The following is an 18,020-nucleotide window of genomic DNA, read 5'->3' as shown; positions in this document are numbered from 1 at the left end:
TTATCTCTTCCAAATGTTGGCCGCGGCTACATACGTCTCAGATGGTCCATCCTTTGAGTCCAATTTTCTGGCGCTGTCTGGTTGAAACCAAATATCTCCCAGATCACGAGCTTCAATTTCAGTCTCAAATGGTCTGTTATCATGGCGCGATAACGGTAGCCATTGACGGTTACGTTCTCACCGACATCATTTTTGAAGAAATATGCACCGATGGTTTCATGGGCTCACAAACCGCACCAAACCGTTGTTGTTTTTCTGGATAAAATGGCAGCTCTTGCAACTCTTCAGGTTCCGCTTCGTTCCAAATGCGACAATTTTGCTTTTTCACATTTCCTTTGTGACAGAAATGGGCCTCATCGCTGAACATAATTTTTCTTGAAAACGTCAGATCTTCTTGCAACTTTGCAAGAGCCCATAGAGCAAAGCGATGTCGCTTGGGAAGGTCGAGCGGCTTCAGTTTCGGTTAAATCGGTAGTCGTAAATCAGAAAAAACTTAAATCTATGACATGACACTAAAATTTCCCACGGATATCGGAGGTGATTACAACAACTAGGGATTTGAAATTTAATGAAATCCTACATGTCTCGATATTTTTTATATTTTTTCTAGGTTCATTCACTTCATTACTTGTAGAAATATATTTGTACATATTTTTTTTTATATATCTGGTTACATTTTAATGAGCTTAGTAAGCTGTGATATTTCTACGCTTTCGGCTTAATGAGTTTTTTCACCTTTTTTATTTTGACTTTTAGATTTTTCGCTCGCGTTACATTCTAACGAACTTAGCCATGGTAAATTTTAGCATAAGTTCTTGTTTTAAGTAATCATTAATTATTTGTATTTTACATTGCTATATTGATATAGCTTAGCTAAGAAGCGTAGGGTGATTTAATTTCGCAAAAACAGTGGGTGTCTTTATGTAAGACCTGGTTGTAAGCCTTTCTGTTTTTATATTGATTTTTTCTTACTATGGAACATAAATGACTTAAATAGTGTTGAAAACATATACTATATACAATATATGGAATACATATTTCGTAAATTATTCTTCGACCTACAGTAACACACAAAATCATCTATACCCATTTTAATTAACCATAAACCACTGTGAAAGCCCCTTCTCATTGCGTTTCTATTTAATTTTCCCATTTTCACGCTTATTAACCACATTATTGCATAGTTCACACCTCTCAGAATTTATGTAGAAATTTAATTATCTCTAGCTCTCTTAAACTATAATATAGTTAACTGGCTGATAGCTGGAAAAATATTTAAGCAGCGGCACAGTGAAACCCAGCCAAGCTGAACCTTATCATTTCAAATATTCATTTATGTAGAAAGCAATAAATTGCTGGGTTGCCAAGTTAATTAAAAGCATAATGTTAGGTATGAGTAAATTAAAAATCATATCAAACACATTCCAGCACAAAAGCGAAACGTTGGGCACCGACGAGCCGCTCATTGAATAAATAAAGCAAAGTGCCGTTTGACTTGGTCAAGCGGCCAGCCAGCCAACCAAGCGAGAATATCATAAATAAAGAATGAATAACACAAATAAGCTTGCCATACTTGTGTGTTTACAAAATATACGAGGCGGATTAGATGTGCTTGGAGAAGTGTGGGAAAGTTCGTAGCCGGCGCGAAATTTATGATCGATTTTGGTAATAAAAATAAACAATAAAATTATTAAACATAGAATGAAACTTAAGATATAAAAAATAATGAAATTGAAAATGCAAAAATTGTGAAGAATGCAAAAAAATACTTCAAATTGAAAGAATTAGAGCATAAAACATCATAAAACGTAGCGCTTTCGATTTGCCACTTCTCTATTTTCGTGTTTAAGCTCCTCAGTTGTTGCTCAAGCTGTATTTTGTACGCTTTCAATTTAAGATCTCGAGTAAAATGCGCCAAGTCGTTTCATATGTCGGTCCGAGTTGCTGCGAACGGCACCGAAACGACATTCCGCGGTCTTCGTGACGTTTATCTCAGCTACGTGAGAGTGAATCTCAGCTAAACAATACTGAACAAAAATAACATGGAAGCTTGACACGACTCACGCGTGATCTATCAAAAGAGGGCTATTTAAAAAATTAGCTCTACTTGGACCCGTTAGTTATTCTTGATGAAAATGTACAAAGTTCACAGTAAGAACATGAGCTTTATCTTACGCTAGAAATAAAAAACAACGTGCCTGGATTTATATTACCATCTGATCAAAATTGACCCAGACTGACAAAAATAATTGCGTGTATTTCAAAACAAATTTTTCTTATCGCCTTCAAAATAGAGTCCTGTCACTATAAATATGCCAACACTTATTCTAGTTTTCCATACATTTGTTATTAGCTTCGGCAGTGATGGCCTTCAATGCAATCGAGGAATTTTTGGTTTCTTCGGTTTCGGCTCATTTTTAAACCGCCATTAGTTGATAAGATGGTCAATTTCAATGTCTTATTTATAGGCGTGTGATGAATGTAGGGTCCCAGCTAAGTTATCAAGCATCTCTATTACGACTTCTTCACAGACATTAACCAAGATGTGTGCAGTCGATCTATAAGAGGTATTCGGAATCAGCTCTTTCTCTGGTCCCGAGAAAGATGATTTTCAAACACTGTTTCTTCAACTTTTTAGCCGTTATCCTCATTAATAGAGCTGGGTGGACGACTCTCATGAGCTAAATTTTAATGACTTCACGACCTTCACTGAAGGCTTTGTTCCGCTGAAAAACTTGTATGCGTGACAAAGTAGACTTGCAAAATATTCCGAACCCGAAATTCTATTGGAAACACAAAATTTCGAGCAAATTCCAAAAATAGTCCAGTCCGAGTCAAATTTGATCATTCCGAACCCGAGATTCCATTGGAAACACAAAATTTCAAGTAAACTTAAAACATGGTCCAGTCCGAGTCAAATTTGATCATATAGATCAAAGTAGACTTGTAAAATATTCCGAACCCGAGATTCCATTGGAAACACAAAATTTCAAGCAAACTCCAAAAATAGTCCAGTCCGAGTCAAATTTGATCATATAGATCAAAGTAGACTTGCAAAATATTCCGAACCCGAGATTCCATTGGAAACACAAAATTTCAAGTAAACTTAAAACATGGTCCAGTCCGAGTCAAATTTGATCATATGGATCAAAGTAGACTTGTAAAATATTCCGAACCCGAGATTCCATTGGAAACATAAAATTTTAAGTAAACTCAAAAATAGTCCAGTCTGAGTCAAATTTGATCATATGAAATATTTGTATTATAATAACATTTCGAAGTTAACATAAAACAAATTTGTAAGAATTAAAAACTAATTTCATAAAATAATCCCATAAAAAGCGAATTTTAAATTTTTTTCCTACAAGGAGTTTAAATTTCGTGCGCATATGTGGGCATAGCAGCACTTAATGTACTCATATATTATTGCAACGTTACAATAACATAATTGTTGCTAACTGTTTGTTCTTGTTAGCCAAGTTAGTTGCCGCTTACTTGGTCAGCTGCTCCCAAACACACACACATATACAGACATAAAAGCGCACTCAATTAGTTACTGTTACCAGAGTCACGACAACAAAGGCGAAAGCCTGTCGATACACCAACTGAGCATGCGCATTAATAAGCGTAATAATAAAATTATTAAATTATGCGTATAAACGTTGCACTTATACGTATGTATGTACGTTTTGCATTGCTAACAGTATGTACACTTGTAAGGCACGCGATAATATGTGCTGAAGTGCGAAAAAGCTACTATTTGCTAGACACCTACAGACAAATCCGAGTGTGTATGCCTGTATGCATATAGTGCTGTTAGTTTAAATGCAGCTCTGCTAAGTGACTGTCAATGAGAATTTATAATATTTTTATGAATTGGAGTTTTACATATAAAGGCGGCTTATCTATTGCAAATAACCTACTTTCTATACTTAGCATACTTTAAGGCGTGATTACGAGTTCCGCGAATTTATGGCATATATTTGTTAGATAAAGCTACATTTTTAGCGTAATAGCGGAATTTACATTTGTAAAACTTTTTTTTTTTAAGTTTTTCCCACATTAGGCTTACCACGCCAAATCTCTTAATCCCGTTTTGTGGTTAATTGCATAAATAACTTTGTGCTTGCGTGCTAACATTTTTTGTATTATCGCCTCGTTTTTCAGTTTACGTATTTTAATTATTTGTTTTTTTTTTAATTTGCGATTTTTTTTAATTAATTAATTAAAATTTTAATTTTTTAATTAATATTAAAACTTAATGTTTTTTATGGCTAATAAAATGTTTTAATTCTCTTAATATTTTAATTTTTTTAATCAATTAATTTAATTTTTAATTAATATTAATACTTAAATTTTTATATTAATATTAAAATTTTTGAATTTTTTTAATTTTAATATTTTTTTTAATTAATTAATTTAATTTTTCATTTTTTAATTGATATTAATATTTAATTTTTTTGATTTTTTTTAATATTTAAATTTTTTTAATTTATAAATTTTTTTTTAATTTTTACATTTTTTTTTAATTTTTATATATATTTTTTTAATTTATGTATATTTTTTTATTTTTATATATTTTTTTAATTATTATATTTTTTTTTTATTTTTTAAATTGTTTAACGTATTTTTTGTTTGCATTTTATTCTTCTATTTTCCTATATGAATACCATAAAGATGTACATATGTATGTTTGTATCAGCACCAGCATGTTTGGGTTTCTTGGCGCTATTGCACATTAATTAATTGCTGCTTTAATTATAAATTTCGCGTTGTTTACATTTTCGTGCGCTGCATGCCCGGGACGCTGCCGTTTGCCACTCGCTCGCATGTCTGTGCCATTTCAGCTGCTTGTCTTGTCGGTAGCGAGTATAATTAATGACTTTGGTTGGCGTAGACGTATTTGTTATTGTTGTTGTTCTTGTCATTATTATTTAACTCATTGTTGCTATTTCTATAATCGCTTAAATCGAGCGTGAATGTAGGTTAAGATTAACAGTTAACACCTCGCTGCATGCTACATATGGTATGTGGCTACAAATATACATACATACATAGATACATATGTATATGTACATACTTATGTATGTATATGCTTAATTGCTAAAAAACGGAGTAAAAATGCAAATATAGAGAAGCATGTATGTACATATGTATTTGTGTATATTTGTGTTTGGTTGAAGTATCATTAATGTAATGGCAGAAAAGTGGTCAAAATAATAATAAAAGCATTTTAATTAAAGCGGTTCTTATTTATAGCGCTTTTTAATATTTTTTCCACAGTCTTATACTTTTAAGGTTTTTTTTATATTTTTTTTAATTCTTTTTCCATTTTTTACTGCGTTTTTTTTCCATTTTTTTATTTATTTTTTCTCTTTTATACATTTTTTTCTTTAATTAAATTTTTTACATTAATTAATTTTTTTAAATAATTAATTTTTTTAATTAATTAATTAATTTTTAATTTTTTTTAATCTTTAAATTTTTTTTAATTATTAAAAAATTAATTAATTCTTTTAAATTATTTATTTTTTTTTAAATTATTTATTTTTTTTAATTTTTTTTTTTAATATTTTTTTTTAATTATATATATTTATTTTTTGTTCTTCAAACGGGTAAATGCTAATCGAACTTCTTCATTGTGGATCAATGGAACATCTGCTCCATTGTCATCGATTGTGGAATCGGGATTACCATTTCCAGGTGTTATGCTTTCACTATCATTCAGCAATCTGGAGAAGTGTTCTTAGATCACCTCTGGGGGTTTTACAAGAGTATGCTCCGGTATTGAAACTTTCTGTTAATCGCCGTATATTTTTGCAGAATTTTCGAGCATTACCACTGTCGGCTAGCTTGTCAAGTTCTTCATACTCAAGCATTTCGGCCTCTTTCTTTTTCTGTCTGCAAATGCGTCTCGATTCCCTGTTCAACTGTTGGTATCTATCCGATCCCGCACATGTTGCGGTCAATTGTAACGTTAGGATGTGGGCAGTCTGTTTTCTCTCCGCTGCGACACAGCACTCCTCATCATTTCAGCTTTCTTTTGCCTTTTCCGAAAACCAATGGTTTCGTTTGCTGCTGCACGTAAGGAGCTTGAAATACCGTCCCACAGTTCCCTTATACCAAGTTGTTGACGAGCGCTCTCAGAGAGCACGAGTGCAAGTCGAGCAGAAAGTCGTTCGGCTGTCTGTTGCGATTATAGCTTCTTGATCTCGAACCTTTGACGTTTGACGTATGTTTTTTACTGGACGGAGGTGGGTGCGTATTTTCTCTGCAACAAGATAGTGGTCCGAGTCAATGCTAGAGCCTTGGAGCTCAAACATCACCAAAACATTGGATACATGTTTTCCGTCTATCACAACATCATAGATCTACTTGGTGACTTTTGGATTCGGAGACAGTCAGAGGTAGCTTGCTGAATTTTTCTATACTATAATGTGGTACTACAGATAACCATATTTCGGGCTCCGGCGAAGTCGATCAGCCTCAACCTATTTGGAGACGTTTCATCGTGGTGGTTGAACTTTGCCCTCGCTGGCGTTAAAGTCGTTAAGCACGATTTTGTCATCGAGGTGGGGGCAGCTCTGATATGTGCGCTCCGATCGCGTCTTTGGTAACATTGTCCTCCTCTTTTGTTGGGGAGTGGCCGCAGCGATATGTTGAAGAACTTCGATTTGATGAGGATTGTGGCCAGATTTTCATCCCCCCGGGTAAAAGTCAGGACTCGACGACGGAGTCTTTCTCCCACGAATTTTTATATGACCACTGTAGTAAATGCTACAAGGACCTACTCGTCTTAATCCTCGTCCCGTCTAACGCCCTTCTTAGACGGCGATGATTTCAGCCTTCACTCTAACGAGGACATCAAGAAGCTAGGCAGCGGCACTGGATATTCCAGATACATCGTAATCCATAATACGTTTGCAGGTTTTGATATATGGATCTAAAAGTTTGCAAACGTTTTTTTCTTCCCAAGCGGCTGCTCATTTGTAGGCAACGTTGATATCGAATCACTACAGCATATAGCTGCCATAAAAACTGAACAATCAGAATACAGTTTTTTTGTGAGGAGTATTCAGTGCAATCGAAATTAACGCATTATCTTATTATATTTTTTAAATTTTTATTATTTTTTTATTATTTTTTTTATTTTTATATTTTTTTTATTATTATTTTTATTTTTATATTTTTTTTATTATTTTTTGGTATCTCTGTTATAAGATATCGATATGAAATTCTGCATACGACCTTTTCTCCCAAACGGCAACTTATTTGTCAGAACCGCCTTTATCGTCCACTATTGCATATATCTGCCATACAAACAGATTTATCAAAAGCACTATTAATATCTCTTGATACCCTTTATGCTATAGAATTACACTTGCGAAGGGTATTGCAGCTATTTGTTTTTTTTTTTCTTCTTTTTTTGTATCATCACATTATCTTGTTTACTATCATAATATTGTCTTTTACTTATGTGCTTTACTTCTTCATAAATTTTCCACTTGTAAATTTTCTATTTGTCACCTTTTCTTTTCTTTTACTATCTTCAAGGACTCCCAGCCATCTAATACTCCGCTTATCCACTTCCTTTGTGCGTATATAGCGTATCCTCTTAATAATAATGGCAAATGACAAAATCAATAGGAAACCCACACATTTGTCCATAAATGAAAGCAGTCAACTAACTGCGTATGCCATTAATGGTTTCTACGTCTTTCGATATTATTTATGCTCGTACAAAGCCACAAGTGATAGTAAAAAACAATGCTTACATACATATAACAAATAGCCAGTGGTCAATATGCCACTTTATGCATTGTGCTTGGCTATTAAAATGCCACATGCCACACGCTTACGGCGTCAGCTGTCAGGCCAGTCGGGCGCATCCGGTACGCGTTCGCATTTATTACATGACAAGGCCGTTGCAGGCATAAATACTTGTCTATGCCCATTCGAACATACACGAATACATGTACATACACAGGTGTATGCATGTTGGTTGTAGAAATGTAATAACAAATGTTCACGCGTCCAAGATTCGCTGTACAATTCTTCACTTCTAGTCGCCTGCACACATTTGTACATATGGTTGTTGGTATATGTAATTGTGTCTCCCATTGTTTGTGTAAAGTTGGCGTATGATGTCCTCATTCTCAACTTACCGTTTACCTGGTAATTTATTTATTATGAGCGTGTAATCTAATCAGCTTAGCGAGTTTAGTAAATAATCGTTTATGCTTTTTTATTATCGTATCCAATGTGTCACAATGCAATTTTCCGTTCACCAACTCACCTTTAAGAGTTGTGCGCTTTTAATTATACATATATACATACATACAATGTTGCATTATCGCGTTGTGTCAAGCACAACAACAATAAAAATATTGTGTTGCATATACCTGCATACATATGCAGCCTTGACACATTTCGCTGGAAACTTTCTTGCGATATGCGCAGGGTCACTTGATGTGGGATGGGTCGCTGTAATAGCGCGGGAGCAACCTTGACCACGTTGACGTGTTTTTTAGCGGTATAGATTTTTAATTTAATTAAAAGTTAATATATTGGCTGCATTACTTCTCAAATTGTATGCCACTTTGTGTTAGAAGGGAGTTTCGGGCAAAGGATCTTCTCAGATAATTTTGTTAGTTCACTTTTCTCAGCGTATGTCTTATGAAACCGTCGTGATGGAGATTTATGGTTATAGACAATGACTTGAGAGATCAAAGAGTTGCCAATTAAAGGGTCAATAAGGGCATTGTTTCTTACTATTCGAATAAAGATTCTTTAGCATTTATTCTTTGAAGATTATCTCTTTTAAATGTTGGCCGCGGCTACGTTTCAGGTGGTCATCCTTAAATCAAATTTTTGATGACTCTTTCGAACATTTCGGCTGGTATTTGGCGAATGACAAGTGTGATGTTTGTATATTTAGGCCCTACTGGAGTTACTTCAGGATTCAGGATAAATTTGGATGGCCACAGCAGAATTACAAGAAACTCCAAACCTGATGAGCATGTTAAATCAGGTACTTCAGATTCACTAGTTTCAGAATGTGAACGAGTACTTAAGAGGTGCGGTTCACTACTAGATGGCTTGGTTTCAGGTGAGATTGGCAAGCCAAGTTTTTGATGACTTCGATCTGTTGTCTCTTGATTCCGCGGACCTTTCTCTCACCTACATGCTGTGAATTCCAGTTGATAGCGATCCGGGTGATTGTGTCTGCATCTCGTTTTAGCACATGCCCGAGCTAGCTTTTGTGTTGGGACGAGTTGGGTGTTGGTTTAGTTTGTACGAGATTTCATATTCCGCTGCCGTATAACAGTGTAAACCTAACACTGGAGTTTAGTATTTTTATTTTGGTACGATTTTGGTAGTGATGGAGAAGCTTCATGTACTACGGGGTGCTAAGAAGACAGCAACCCATAGACGAGAAACTAATAGCATATGCGCACGATCTCTTGGTGGTAGCAGTGGCTAAACAATTAGTTGACCCACGAAATAAGTGCAATAAGTGCTTAAATGATCTACACCAATGGTTCTGCCGACCATTGAAATCCAGGGAGATAAACTCGAGCGATTATATCAGCTATCAGCGTCTAAAACACTATCGACAAAAACAGAGGAGAGTAGCTAAAGACCAAAGTTTTGGCAGTAGTGGACTTATACCGGACATTCACTCGTCGATAGGCAGACAACATGGGGACCTGAATTTCTATCTAAGACAAATACTTAGCGGACATAGGTGCTTTAGTAGTTACCTTTACAGATTTCACAATGACATTAGTCCGAACTGTCTGACGTGTACAAAGTATATAGAAGACTCTGAAGATGTATTATGTTATTACCATCGCCTTTCAAATGCAATGAAAATGCTGAAAACCATTGTCATTTTAAGGTCGGCAAGTTAACGATTCTCATGTGTCAGTCGACATAATGACAAAACTGAGACTTTTTCAACAGATTAGGGGTTCGTTAGTCCGCACAATAGGGGAGACTTAAATTCTTGTCCCTCCAACGAAGTAATATTTAATCGGTGGTGGAAAAGTCCCTGTGTTGAGAGTAGGTTAGGTTTAGCGGATTAAAGTTTCGCACTAATTTCGTTAATTCGGTTTGCGGGCGAAGTTTAAATGGACTAGTCCGCGTCACATTTAATAAGAAGGTAAACACCAGAGAAGCCTTGCATCCTAAATATGCTTCAACCGAAATCTTAATAATTCTGTGCGTATGCATTATGTAGGTATCTGGGTGTAAAGGTATTATTTATAAAACAAAAAGTTTATATTCTGAGAAGTTTCCCGTATTTGCGAATTGTAAGTATATGTGTGACTGCATAACAACTTTATAACTTCGGGAAAAAGACACTATCTTTATTCATATTTTTTTATAAGCATAAGATTATGTGTCTGTGTGTTAGCTGCGATTGGAGACTTTTGACCGGCTTTACCAAATTCGTTGCCATCCGTAAGGTATTGCATGGCACACACGTACATGTACATACATACACATGGATGTGCATATATTTATATGATTATTGCATTATAGTTGCTGTTGTTGTTCTTGCTTGCTATTTAGCTCAACTATCATTGTATATCTAATTCGCCGGCATTTTAGCATTATTTGGTGCTTATTTATTTCGCATTGTTCACGTATATACCTACATATATGGTATGTGCTTGCAACTGCAACAAATCTGCGGAGCATCAATGGCAGCTACAAAAAACTCCAAGTCAAGTCAGCGCTGATGTTCACACTCGTCACACTTGTTACTCGCCAGCTATTACTATTTTACCTGATTCTATGCATTTGAACAACAATAAGAGAATTTCGTGTATGAAATATGTATGTGCATACTCTGCATATGTGTTTGTGCGTTGTTGTAACCGCATATTGCTTGTTATGTGCGTGCAACAACCTCGTTGCAGCCACTTACACCATACAACACAGCAGCAGCTACTATTGTGTAATAGAAACGAGCACAAATTGTAGATTCAAATTAAATAAATCTCATTGTTATTTACTTGCTTGTGTGCATATACACCCATACACGCACAGACACACATACATATACAGCTATGATTATGGTGTTGCTTGTTGATAGTCGCGCAGTTGTTGTCTTCGGTTGCATTTCGTTTTCTTGAAGGTTATATTGCTGGTCTGATTGTCATCTCGTACATGCAACGCCATATCTCAAATGCATATCTGCATACATACATACTATTATATGTGTATATATGCGCCTGGGAGCGTTTGCTTGCTTATTTACACTTGTAATTAGCATTTTTATGCTGTCAGATTATTTAATTTCCAACGCTTTGTGCGCTCACAAATAAAAACAAAAATAAATTAAATAATATTTCACTCAGAAAATCAAGTTGCCCACTTGAAAATCACCGGATGGCCGGCATGCGATGCTCGTCTGTCATTTTAATTGCTTACATATATTTCGTTAATTTATTATTTTCTCAACTTCATTGGGCGCATAAATTACGAAAACAAAAAAAGTAATGCCGAGATACCCTTTACATGCGCATTTCTTATAGCATAAAAGGATATAAAATGTTATTTATAATGATTTTAAGCTATCAGTTTGTATGACAGCTATATGCTATAGTGTTCCGATCTGAACAATATGTGTGGAGATTGTGGCTACACTTTCGATAATTTTTCGTTCCAATTTTCGTGAAGATAACTCGTCAAATAAAAAAGTTTTTCATACGATGATTGGATTTTGAGTGATCAGTTTGTATGACTGCTATATGCTATAGTGATCCGATCTTACCGATTTCTTCGGAGGTTCTGCCGTTTTCGTGTGCAATAATCTTCGCAGAATTTCGTCATGATATCTTGACAAATAAAAAAGTTTTCCATATAAAGACTTGAGTTTTATCGGACAGTTTGTATGACAGCTATATGCTATAGTGGACCGATATCAACAATTTCAAGAAATAAGCAGCCTCTTAAGGAAGAAAGCATGTGTGTAAGGTTTCTGTTCGATATCGCAAAAACTGACGGACTAGTTTAGATATAAACAGAGGGACAGTTGCGTATGGCATATTATATATAATTTAGAGGACCTCTCACGTTCTGTTGGGTATCACACATTTCGTGGCAAACTTTATAAACCCTGTGCTGGGTATAATAATATTAAACACAATTTATGTTTGTGGCAATTCGATATTCACCGTATTCAGCTACTCATGTAAAAAAGAAAGTGTAATTGCTTCCGGCCGCCGTTCGCATACCAAATCACAAAGTAGTTGTGCATTTTTATTTCAAATTTTGTGTTTTTATAAACTTCACTCTCGTCCGCTGGCATTTCATTTAGCATTTTTTCACTTTCTTTCCTGACCAATTCTCGCATCCAAAACGAATTACCAAGTTTTTCTATAATGAACTCGCTCTCTCTGCTTGAAGCGCTGGCTATTGAACTCATCATTGTAACTGTAAACTCTATTAAATGTAAAAATCAATTAAGCACAATTTGAAAACAATACACAGAATTCCATATATACATATATACATATGTACATACATACATATAGGCATGTTTGTATCAATATGCTGATTTAATTTGTGGGAAAGTTTAGCAAAGCATTTAGAATTATTACTTACTAATTCATATAATTGTAGGATAAATTTTCAAATTTTGTTGATTCCTCAGTAAAAAATTAATTTTATCTTTTTTCGAATTTTTCTTTCAAAATCGAAACATTTTACATTGAACTTTGAAATTCAACTCTCTGAAAAAATAGTAACTTACTAAAAAGAAAAATGTGTGACAGACGCTCTAAACGACTAAAGTCGAATCTTCGAAAAAAAATAAATGTATTTCAAAAATAATAAAAGAAAGTAATTTTCTCATTTTTTGAAGTTATCTTTCAAAATCGAAAAATTTTACTTCGAATTTCGAAATTCATATTTTTAAAAATATTATTAATAGTAATGGACTAAAACGAAAAATGTGTGACAGACGCTCTAAACGACTAAAGTCGAATCTTCGAAAAAAATAAATGTATTTCAAAAATAATAAAAGAAAGTAATTTTCTCCTATTTCGAAGTTATCATCCGAAATTAAAACATTTTACTTCGAATTTAGAAATTCAGATTTTTGAAAAAGTCATTAATAGTAGTTTACTAAAAAGGAACGGAAAAAAATTTATTTATTTCTAAAATAATAAAAAAGTAGTTTTGTTGTTTTTCGAAGTTATCCCTCAAAATCCAAACAAAGACGCAATTATAATGCCCATTTTATTTGTGCTTTAGGAACTTACATACTGTAATCTAAAAGCATATTTGTAATAAGCTCAGTTTCGAACTTCAAGATTCTATATTTCGGTATTGGAAGAAAATTTCGAAAAATGAAAAAAAAACAGACGAAAAATATTAGTGTGGTTCAACGCCCAGAAAAATATTAAATTTTCCTTTAAACACTCCTGTTTTTGTAACCAATTTTGAGTCTAGTTATAGCGTGCAAAATCGGCGCACTTCTTTAATCTCGTGACTTTAGCAGTCAAAGCTTTCTTCGAAGCGGAGTTGTCCGCTATACTTGAGACTCTACACAGAAAAGTCTTACCGTGTGATATCACATGGTCTTGGTGCCCAATCGACCGGACCAAAACGTGAAATGATTTGCTCACCGAAATGTTCTTTCAATAAATCCATTGAATGATGCGATGTGTGTGAAGGGACGTCGTCTTGTTGAAACCAAATGTCGCCGAGATCACGAGCTTCAATTTCAGGCTTCAAATAGTCGCCATTGACGCTTACGTTCTCATCGTTTTGAAGAAATATGAACCGATGAAAATGCACCAAGTCGGCAGTTCGAGTTCCTGCGAACGGCGCCGAATCGACACTCCATGGTCTTCGTGTACACTCTCAGCTACGACTGCTATATTTTCTTCACTGCTTGATAGACAACGTCCAGGTCTATTCGGTTGAATATTATCCAATAATGAATGCTGGGTCTCAAGGTGGGTGATGGTGTTGCGAATAGTACGCTCGGTAGGCTGATTATGTTGACCATTAGTGACACATCCTTTACAAATCGTGAATAACGTTTTTTTAACAAAGTATTAGATATTTCCTTGGAGGTCCAGCATTACCTGTGCAGTCGGTATTTCGAAAAATATTTTCTACCATATAATAGTTTATGGTTTTTAAACTCTCGGTTCTAGTCGTGGGTCCTCTTTATAAATTAAATTAAACGTTATCAAGGGGGAAAATCTTGATAAATGCAATTGTTTAGTTATAAAAGTCCGCAGTTAAGTAAATTGACTCTTGCGGAGAGTTTGGTACTCAAAAAGGGGTTTCAAACATTAGTTAATATTCAAAAATCTAAAAAAAAATGTATCCATTGTTTTGATATCATTTGATGAATGCCACAAATAACGCTAAAATATTTTGTTTTCCTTTTTTCTTTGCAGAGACGAGTATTTTGTAAATCAAACGAACACAAACGATAGCAGCGATTGCAAAAATACGAACTTTTTCGCCTCGTTTTGCATACGAAAACTAAATTTATTTTGTAAACAAACAACAGTCCAGCCGCCAGCAGCGCCGAATTCATTCATTTGTGTGTAGTCGGCGGAACGAACAATTGTTGGTGTGCTGTTGGCAGTGTACCGTTGCTGCATGAATGCACAGCTGCAGCTGGACGACGAGCGCGCAGAGGGCGGCGGAACAAAAGGAAGTGCCAACAGCAGCACTGAACGCTGAATAGTGGTGGCAACAAACATGTTGCAACAAATTAAGTGGCAACAACAGCAACAGCAACTGCAACGACAATATAATAATAAACAACAAACGCAGCAACAACAACGAATAACAAAATAACCAAACAACAAATAAATGAACGAGTGAAAGGTACGAGGGAACGAACGAGAAGAGACGAGCAGGCAACGAAAGCCACAGACCAAACATAAAGTGCAAATGCAAATGCAAAAAGTCATTCCAGCCACCAGCCACCAGCACACAGTTGTGGCCTTCAATGGAGGCGGCATAATAGTTTGGTGAATGAAAGCAAAAACAACAACAAAAGACACAAAATAAATAAAGACTTCGCTATAGCGTCACACATATGTATGTAAGACAACAACAGCAACACATAAAAACAACTATAACAATAACAATAACAAAAACAAAAGACTAACCAATCAACGGAACAAACAACTGTTGCTGCTCGCAAAAAGCAACTAAATTTAGCTGCTGCAACAACAAAACCAACAAACTAACCAAGGGACATTCACACTTCTCCACTGTCATCGCTGACGCACGAAATAGCTGGAAGCAGCATAGCAGGAGCCAAACGAAAAAAGACGAAACACAACAGTATTTGTGCAATTTGCAAATTTTTATTTTAAGGTGAGTCCTCCAATCGATACTTGTGGGCAATGGCATGTTGTTGTCCGTATAAAAATATACATACATATGTATTTAGTGTGTATATATGTTTTTATCGTGTGTTTATTTGTATACCTGTAGGAATCGGTTAGATTAGGTTAGGTCTTTAGGCCACTAATAATCCACTTGGATTGCTGGAACGCTTGTCCGTTGTGATGCCCAGCTAAGTATGGTTCAAAATGAGCCTTGTATACTTACAAAGCGCCTAGAGCCTGATACAAATTTATTGAGTTGGCTGATATCTACTCCAGCCAGTTCGTCGGGACCGTGTATAGTATGATAACCGAGATGCTTCAACCTTAGACTGTCGAAAGCTGGATAGTGGGAGAAAGTTTCTAGATGTTTCCAGCTCATCTTCCTCCTTGGAATTTTGACAATTAACGTCCACCAAAATCCTCACAGGGTCAGTGCGAATATGACAAAGTCCTGTTAGAACACCTATCACTGCAGCATTTTGAGCTTTGCTAAGAGCAAGTAGTTCCAATATATCGTTTGCGTTCCACTCTGGGTCAAAAGTCTCTGGCAACTCTCTGAGTCCTGGTTGCCGACCAATGCTTGCTGAGTCCGCGAGATCCTGTAGATCTAGAGCCCGAGTGGACGACGACCGGCGAATGCCTACTTGTTCCCAAACTAATGAGATTTTGGTAAGGAGCACCCGGTTTATAGACTTTACATTTCAGAGCAGGTACCCAGACAAGTTTAATAGATAAGTAGCTTGAGGCAATCACAGCGAACTCAAGGTCTGTATAGCAGCTTTGCAGCCGGTGTAAATGTATACCTCCCTAAAAAAAGAAGCACTTCGTTGAAGGTCATCTGTAGCTATCTCAACACCTTCTACTTCTGCTTTAAAGACACTATAGTGGTTTGGCAGTCTGAAACTGGAGTTGGTGTAGAGCTCCCGGCAGAAGACCCCTCCAACCTTGCCCTTGAGTTTCGATCTCTACGTGGAAGAGCTCCCAGCGCATATTTTCCAACGATTCCGCCGCATCCACATATCTTTCGAAGGTATCTGCACAGAAAGACGTTGCAAGCAGTAGGTTCCGCGGCGCAGTGGTTCAGGTTATCAGGGATGCAATCAAAGTGCTAGCGAGTTTGGGATTGTCCCACTCTGGGGCCCTTAATGTGTCGGGCTTCCCGGAGTCTGATAGCAACTTTAGCAAGGATGTTATGAACGGCTATGTCGACGGGTGCTACCTATATGTACTTGTAGAATAGCATTAAATGTCATCGTTAGTGTTATACGTAGGGCATTCTTCAGCAGATAAATACACTATAGGACAGTATTGGCTTATCTTCGGTTTCGTAGAGTCAAAGCACAACTATTGGTGGAAGACCACACCGCTACCCAATAGCTTCATTACAGCAACAAGAGTCTTCCTCAACCATTCGTCAACATTGGATTTCCATGACAGCTTTCTATCAAGGATGAAGTCCAAGTACTTTACCTTCTAAACAGTATGTAGTCTAGTGTCCCCTAATGAGGGAAGGAGTGTTTCCGAGATTTTATACCTCCACGTTAAGAAAACCGGTTCAGTTTTATTCGGATTGACAGTTAACCACCGATGTACCCTTGTCTTAACTCAGTCTTTATTCAGACGATATCCAGGGATTTTCCTTTCACCGTGAGAGCAACATCATCTGCGCAGGCTATCACTCGACACCCTCGTTCCTCGAGTGCCTTCAGTAGGTCATATACCACTAAGATCCAAATTAAAGGAGAGAGAAGCCTAGGTTTCTAAATCTAAAACTACTCCTGTTGTAATATTTTCTCAAATTTCCTACGGGTTATCTACTAAATAGTCGCCTGCAATTTAGTTGACTGCTCCTCGTGTGACAGGCACGATTGTATAATGTTCGTATGCATGCATACTACATACAAGTAAATATGTAAGTAAGTGAGGGCACTAGCCAATTTAGTATCCCCGTTACACATCTGTCCTTAGTCATTACCATTTCCCCAACAATAACTCGATTGCAGTTCAATATCTGGCGGCGCCATCAGGCTGTCACAAATCAATGTTGCATGACGCCACAGATTAATGTTGCTGCAATATCAGTGATGTGGCATTTATGTTAATGACGCTGCCATCAATGTTTATTTTTTGACTATCCCCAACTATCTTCATCCGGTTGACTGCCGCATACCATATTCCTTGCAACGCCGCTGCACATCTGCATTTATGTGTAATAAATATTTGTTTGCAACAGCAATAAATGCGCCGCGTGTGTAATGATGGTCCATAACATGATGGCCAACACAAAAGACTCAAAACTCAATCAGCGGCGGAACACCTATTGTCGATTTGCGCAAATCATTTGTGGGATTTCCTTCAATCACAGCGATTTATGTTGCATGCAACATTCGTTTTTTGCTTTAGAAATGCCATTGTAAAAAGCAGTGAGAGTTTTGTCGAAAGTGAATGTGGCAAATAATAAAATTTGCTGCAACTCCAAAGTGGCAACAAATATTGGGTAATAAAATGCGAAGAAAAGCAAATGGGCAATTGCAAGTTGCAAGTTGGTGAAATTGGCTGTTGTTGTTTTGAAGAATATCATGTTTGGTAGCTTGCTGTTTTTAACACTTTACGCTTGAGTGAAAGTGAGAGCTGCATTGA

General features: G+C 36.1%; 1 protein-coding gene across 9 annotated transcripts in view; it reads left to right on the top strand.

Moving 5' to 3' along the window:
- Positions 1 to 18,020, top strand: part of LOC105227973 (uncharacterized) — a 193,251-nt gene that overhangs the window by 34,974 nt on the left and 140,257 nt on the right. For all 9 annotated transcript variants that reach the window (XM_049458906.1, XM_019990920.3, XM_011207554.4 and 6 more), the window contains one exon: positions 14,430 to 15,366. The gene's annotated coding sequence lies outside the window, so the exon portion shown is untranslated. The remainder of the gene's footprint in view (positions 1 to 14,429; positions 15,367 to 18,020) is intronic.

The sequence above is a fragment of the Bactrocera dorsalis genome, chromosome 5 (assembly GCF_023373825.1).
Source record: "Bactrocera dorsalis isolate Fly_Bdor chromosome 5, ASM2337382v1, whole genome shotgun sequence".
NCBI lineage: Eukaryota > Metazoa > Arthropoda > Insecta > Diptera > Tephritidae > Bactrocera > Bactrocera dorsalis.
Note: the sequence above shows the minus strand (reverse complement) of the source record. Positions and strands in the feature narration are given on the sequence as shown.